The sequence below is a fragment of the Bicyclus anynana genome, chromosome 21, assembly GCF_947172395.1.
Source record: "Bicyclus anynana chromosome 21, ilBicAnyn1.1, whole genome shotgun sequence".
In the NCBI taxonomy this organism is placed as follows: Eukaryota; Metazoa; Arthropoda; class Insecta; order Lepidoptera; family Nymphalidae; genus Bicyclus; species Bicyclus anynana.
In genome coordinates this window covers 14,766,656-14,774,656 of record NC_069103.1, presented here as the reverse complement: position 1 = coordinate 14,774,656, position 8,001 = coordinate 14,766,656, and positions in this window count along the sequence as shown.

Below are 8,001 nucleotides of genomic sequence, written 5' to 3'. Positions count from 1 at the left end.
CATTTAATTTGTTTATCTTATTTCAATTAAAAGATATTCATGCGGTTCTCACGGAACATATTAAGAAAAGTTAAAGTAGTCCACACACAATAAAAACTTAATAATATAATTGAAAAGTTTTCTTTCGAACGCAATAAAATAATATATAAGTGGAACGTATACAAACCGTTTGTTGTTTCATTAACTTCTCTTTCAAAGTGTTTTCTCGGAGCTCCATTATTTTACGTATCATCTCAATCAATCGCAAGTATTTATTCAAATTAAACGATTGCCTCTCGAGGCTCCACATAATGAGCGCAAATCAGTGCGTTAGCGTCGGCCAGCTGAGAGCGTCGGCCGTCGGCGGGCGTCGACCGCCGGCGGGCGTCGGCGGCGGGGAAGGTCGCGGCAGCTAATTATAGCTCAGCCGTCGACGGGCGCGCTTGCGTCGGGCTTTTTGCCTGTTTCACTTGTCTTTAGACATAATCAACGTGTCACTCACTTATCTGAGACCTGCTATTATTTCATTAACCGCCGATACGGCACCTCCGTTCTAAACTGAACCCTATTCCGATATACATAAGGATCAGGTTGATTGGTTTCAAACGTCTTTGTACGCTTAAGTGCTCGTTACTTCGATCTGTGATTGTCGTTTTTTAATCCGACGAAAAAAGCTGTTTTAATAAATACCATTCGTAGATAATGGATCATTTATACGAGAGGTGATAACCTCAGAGCGATACATCAAAATAATTTTAGAAATATCTCTTTTGATATCTTCGAAAAAGTCATCAAAGGAAGACTAATTAATTTCTCGTATTAGCGTTTGACAAAAAAAATATCTTTTGTACGTCTTCATTTGAGATTTCAAATTTAACGGCCGGGGTGATTAGACTCACGTTAACTATGAGGTTGTTCTGCCGACTGCCGACTGCTGAGACTTCTTAAGGGTAAGTACGTCGACAGCTATGTAAGTATGTAGGGATGTATGTTTATAAGTAAAGTATTTAGTATTTGCAACTTATAGTTGAAAATTAAAATTAGCGTGAAATAAAAAATACAGTTTAAAATTACTTTTTAAAGAAGGTTAAACCAACTAAAAGGGTAGGTAGGAGTAGGTATACCGATGGACGGTTAACCTATCAACAATGTTCGCTCCGAGATCCTATTCTGCGGTACCTTTGATGTATTCGCAATGTATGCGGCGACATACTTGTACTAGGGTTACTTTTTGTGACGTCTTCGCGATCCAAGATCTATGATCTCTTCAGGATTAGAAGTTTTCATGGGCTTCCATCTTTTAAAGTTCCTTTCTACATAATAGAAAATGCGCATAAATCAAATAATCCATACTTCCATACTAAAATTATAACTAATTACGAAAGTTACCTTTTCACGGTTATACAGCGGTATAACCGTGAAAAGATAACTTTTGCAACTAACACGAAATAGCAGGATCTGATGAATTTTAGTGCATAAGTAGTGTAAATGAGTGAGTGTAGAACAACATGCGCTTAATTTTTGTGTCAGACCAATCCATAGATTCTACGGGATTTGTTTAAAAATAAGCTAACTAGTCGCGAGCGTCCGGACGATTGATAAACTAACTTGCGCCTTTTATAAGTTGATCAAGTGATTAAAATAGTACCGTTTTAAAAATGATTTACATAAATACATGAGGTGTGAGAACATCTACACGTATACGAGTCACACATCGTCAAATGTGTCCACACAGTGAAATAGTACGGGCCCGATAAATGTAACACTATGACACGGCCCAGCGAGTGCCGGCTGTTTGTTTGTTTGTGCAGCGTGATCTACATACGAGTGCGCGCCCGTAACGCTTGTGCCCACCATAATAACATGAGCCGCATTAGCTCCACGGTTAACCGGACTCACGCCGAAATAATGTAGAGTTCAATCTCTGACAAATATACTGCCCTCCTAGCTCGAACTTTTTACTCAAGTGTCGGTGAAAAAGGAATATTAATTTGATAAAAATAATCATCTTGAACCTGTTGTTGTTTGCACTGTTTGTTATTTGTTATGTACACAAGGAATGAAGATCGTCTTTTTCCACTGTCGTTATATTGGGAGTTTACCACTCGAGCAACTGAGATATCTAAGCCCAAAATATTGGACATATTTAGAACAAACATTACTATAATCATTGAAGTATCATCTATTGTTCCACTTCTGTTTGAACCACAGAGAGAGGCGTGGGTTAGTTGTGTACACACATTCGTCATCGCTGACGTGTTCCTATTCACAGATGAGCTGTCTCAAACACTGGAGAGATGCGATTGAAACTAATTGACGGGAATATGTCACAGATTATAAATAAAACGTGACGCGGGACAAAGTGTGAGGGGGCGGGGTGCGGGGAGGGGGGGCACAGCTCGTCACGAGGCGCTGAAAGGCTTTAGAGGAGAGATTAGCAGCACAAAGCAGGGGCGAGGCTGTTGTCTCTTGTACTGCCATATTTTGTTGTCACAACGCAATTAGTTAACGCTCGTTTTAATAAAGACGAATGAGAAATTTAATTGATTAAAAAATACCCACTCAGTTCGTATTACTTAAACAGTTATACAGTGTTTGCGTCTATTCACTGATTTTGTGATGTTAGTTTTGTAGAGTGAAGAAATTATTAACAAAATATATGAATGACATTCTCATCATCATCATATCAGCCGGTGGACGTCCACTGTAGGACATAGGCCTTTTGTAGGGACTTCCAAACATCACGATACTTAACCGCCTGTATCCAGCGAATCCCTGCGACTCGCATGTTGTCGTCAGTCAACCTGGTGGGGGGTCGACCAACACTGTGCTTTCTAGTGTTTCACGATTTTTCTTTCTAGTAATTATTATACAAGTTACTTTATTATAATAATTCTGTAAGGGCGGAGATATTTAATGCGTGAATCACTAAACGCAGTCGCGGATGAAAGCTAGTCTCGTGGCGACTGAGTTACTAGTTATACTTTTTATTATTTCTGTCTATCTGTCAGTCAATCAATCAAAACAGATGCAATCTTATCGGTTGCGTCGATCTGCCTGCGATCTACTCGACGGTATTGAGAGAAACTCATAGAACTGCTCTCCGCAGGCCGCAGTCCGCAGGCCGCGGTCCGCGGGCACTGCATTCATATTCAACAGGCAGTAAATGTTAAAGTTTATTAATTTTTACAGACGTTTGATAAATGCTTCGCATTTCCCATGATATTCCGTCGAGCGATATTGCCTTTATTCAATGTTCCAGTCCTCATTTCCTGCAAGGCATACAACTTGTATAATCGATGTATATCTTATATTTAATCAACATGCTAAATAATAATAAATAAATATTTTAACTTGAGATATTATAACTCTACTTACATATTAAAATAAAAACTTATAAAATTTTAAATGTACAGTTTTACCCCACTCAACTCCAAGTGTTAACTCGTAGGTCGGTCGCTGACGGGGCAATGATTTAAATTTCTGTCCACACCGTTACTTTCTTTTTCTGTTACAATATGTAACCACCACATTAGTAACAAATCTTACACTATGTATATGAAAGTATATTTAAAAAATTATACTTTCTGCAGAAAACTCAAGTTCTAAATATTGTTTGAACAACAGACTCTATGGCAATTCGACACAGTATTAAACTAGCCGAGAGCCGTGACAGCCCAGTGGATAACCTCTGTCCACGATTCAGGAGGGTGTGGGTTCGAATCTAATCCGGGGCATGCACCTCCAACTTTTCACTTGTGTGCATTTTAAAATAATTAAATATCACGTGTCTCAAACGGTGAAGGAAGAATTTTCTTAAAGTGTGTGAAGTCTGCCAATCCGCATTGGGCCAGCGTGGTGGACTATTGGCCTAACCCATCAGCTCAGCATTATCAATATGGGTTGATAATGATGACTAAAGCTAGACTCAGCACAGGCGGGCGCCACTTCAGGTCGCGCTGCTAACAGAAGGGAAGCGTGTGAACCGCGCAGTGTGCATTCGCCCTAAAGCTCTAAAAGCCGCAAAACACAATCGAACAAGCGATCAGTATGTGCGGGGCGGCTTGTCTGCGGCCAGTAGCGCACTGTCATATTAATAAAACATCGGCTGCGGAGGCTGCGGCGGGCGGCGGCGGGCGGCGCGGGGCGGGGGCGGGCGGGAATCTGCTCGAATATCGGTTATGAATTATTTATGCCTTTTATGGCGGAGACGCCAATAACATTGTATTCAAATGTTATCTGTGCGCGCAGATTTTGTGCGTTTAGTGCGTTGAGTGCGCCCGCGAGCGCAGACCGTATCGCTCTAGTAATGCGCCGTTTGATCGTAGCTTAGCTCGTTCACAGGCTCGCACGCCGTACTAACTATTACTTCTCAAATACCAGCTATTATTATTCTAAGAGTTCAAGTGTACCTAATACTTGTAATACAAATAATCTGATTCTGTGAATACAGAGACAAACAACGAGTCATGATAATCTTTTTTCTTTTTGGTGTAAGGGGGTGTACCAGCCAGTCTTCTCAGCTGCCACCCTCACCAGCTCTTGGGAACACCAGACTGACTGACAAGGCTCTGGTGCCCTACTGATGGCGGTATAACCATACCCACAGGCTAGATTATTAATTGGCAGCAGCGATACCTGCGCAAGAAATCTAGCTCTGCGCTCCGACCGACCCGCACGACAACGTGCTCAGTATCGGGCAAAATATTTGTAGATTTGAACCGAATCAATAAAACACAGCCCCCAGTCCCCGGCAGCCCCGCTATTATATTCCTGGCCATCGATACAAAACGATAGATGGGTCCCTTCACTCCATACTAAAGAACGCACAATTTTATGTCATTACCCAAAGACGTGCACGCACATCTTATCTTATCTTATCTTAGTACGTAACAAGCGTATGCTGTGAGTGGACATGGACTTAAAAAATAAATGGACTTGCTTTTTTTTTAATGTCTTAATTATTAACCTTCGTGTTAATTTTGGAAGTGTAAAAACACAAACCATAACATGAATAAAGAGAAATCTGTTACGAGGCCCATCTAACGATCTACGATCGATGTTCCTGACTCTGGCAGCGGTTACGGTAACAACGGGGCAAGGGATGTTGTTCGTCGTCTTCACACCAGGTGGACTGACGACATCAAGCAAGTAATCGGGATTTGCTGGATGCAGGCGACTCAGGATAGTAGAGTTTGGAAGTCCCTTAAAAATGCTTGTCCTGCAGTGTGTGTCCAAAGGTTGATATGACGATGATGATAATCAATTGACATTTTGACAACCAGCCATTTAAATAGGCTAATAACTACTACAAAGGCAAACATATTAGATGTGAACTGCAGCTGAAAGACTTATGTGAATATCTCTCACAGTTGCCGCTTAACTAATGGCACCTTTTAAGATCCGGACAGCGCATCTATCGCGGCGCTAATGTGCGACGGTCGTGCGCGGACGGAGATAGACGCGCCAGTCGCGTCGTGCGCCGCGTCACGCGCGCGCTAATGTCGCGCGGTTAGTGCGCGCACGCTGTAACGATATCGCGTTTCATGCCGAATGATATTGCATCGCTATTGCTTTTAAGTCGGTATTCCTTGGTAAGCGAGCGCGAAGCTTTTATATTGTTAAGAAAACTATGTCGTTAATAAATTAAATTAAACCTATTTAGATATATCAACTCAATTTGCAGCTATTGCCTAGCCTTTATGTATTCATACAGTTCAGTTCCTCGAAGATAATGATTTTTTTATCCATTGTGACATTAATTTGTGTGTGTGTAAATGACTATTTAATATTGTAAGTTACCTGCTTTGATTTAGCTCCATAAACGCGTCTAAAGACTTTATATATTATTGTAAGCCAGCTATTATTATTGACTATTAAATACACGAAGAAAACAAAAACATTAGACGTGGTTGTACGAGTTTAGCTGTTATACGTTAATCGCGTCATATTCGATTTTAAATCTATGCTTTTAATAATCCATATAATACAAAGTACTTATTAAGAACTTTTTAACCTACGGCATCGCTATCGCTATGCGCGAGTGTGCACGCAGCTTTACCAATACATTACGGGTCGCGCGAGGCGAGCTGCTCCTCGCTCGATATTATTTATTATTTATTACGATATTATTTATTACGTTTGACACCCGATTAATTGCGCCTCCCATCGCACGAGAAGCTCGACGAATTCATTTACACTTAGGTACTTACCGATGTATGTGTTGAGCGATTTTGAATATTGTATAAGTACAAATAGACTTTATTGAATGATGATATATCAGCCATTTTAATGGGCTACTTTCCTGTAGAAGAAAATATGGAGCCTAAACCCACCATGCTGGTCCGCTCCGCTTAAGGTACAACGAATTTGAAAAACTAAATAATTTTTGAACTCTTTCAACGGTTATGTTGCACCGTGCGTGTTTCACACAATTCAGTATACAAGATAACGTGTAGGTAAGTACGTGTCCGCTACTATATTTCGAACTAAAACCTTATTACGATATGTAAGCTATATTATTGTAAAGTTTTATCATCCATCATGAGCTTTCGCATTTATAGAGTTATCCAACTGCGCGTCAATGAGTGCCCGTCTCATTCTATCTGACTCTATCTAGATAAAGCTGACTCACTCTATCCCAACTAGTGTCCACTAGAGTCCTTTACGAGCTATTCTCGAGATGCAGGTTCGTTAGTATCAGAAGAATGTTCAGTAAACTCAGAGGGGCCAACGTTTTAACATAATTTATTTGTAAGGTAGCTAGGACAGCATTGTACAAATACGTTACATATTAGTTTGAAATAATAAATGGTTTTCCGATCAATGTTAAAAAGAGAGTCCACGTTGCAGTGACTGTTGCGCCGCGGCGAGGGACGCCCCGCCGCGTGTGAAACAATGCCGTTATTCTATTATAGACCAAGAGCCTGCCGTGGCCACACATACCTCATTTGATGAAGGCTGAATTCATTAGCCCATACTCCTGCCATAGTTGAGTATGGCAGTCAAATAAGCCTCAATAATAATAAGCCTTAATTCCGGTTTTTATAAAGCCTCAATAGCTCATATGTAAAGCAGTCGGACTCATCACCGAGGGGTTGTGGTTCGATCCCCGCTCCGTTGGAATATTGTCGTATCCACTACTAACACAGACTTTCCCGACTAGTTGGAGAGGAATATTGGCTATGATTTAAAAAAATAATGAAGTTTAGTCTGTGCTTTGGAAGGTAGTAGGTTTCAAGGTTCCAGATCCTCATCAGTCCAAGTATAAAAACGTATTATTTTTTTAAATTTTCCTAGGCACAGTATGAGAAATCATTTATCCAGTCGACAATTATTTATCTTTGCGGAAACTTTTTGTAAACACTGATAAAGAGCCAACTTTCTAGCCTGACTGACTGACTGACTAGACTAAAGAGTCTCTAGCGAAAGGTTGTCACGAAGCTGAGGGTCTGACGGCCGAAAACATGATTATACTGAAGAAAATATTAAAAAGATACTTTTTACTTGGACAGTGAAAGATCTGTTCTACCTTCCAAAGCCCAAACTTTATAATTGTCTACCGTACTACCTATGGTAGGAACATGAGCTGACAAATTTTCAGCTTTCATCAAACGAGGATGTGTGACTACCGCAGGCTGTATCTAATAGTACATCCTCTCCTGCCTCGTTATGCGCGTCCCGTGAGTTAGTGCTCGCTCTAACAAATTATCGCTCGCTCGGCTTCGGCTCGGCTGGTGGGCGAACATGCGTTGTAACGGTGGTAACGGTGAGCAATGTCCTCCTGACCATGTTCTACATGGTGACCATGGAGGGAGGGAGGAGGAGGCTTTTAATTTATTATTGAATTTGGAAAACCAAGAGGTTAGAAATGATAATTAACCTTTATAGATTACTAAAAGTAGATTTAAATATCAAAGATCGAAGGTAGGTGGAGTACCTACCTACTTATGTGGTATGATATACTTAGGTACTTTTTTCACACAAAAAATGAGAAAACATTTTTTTATAAATCTATAAATT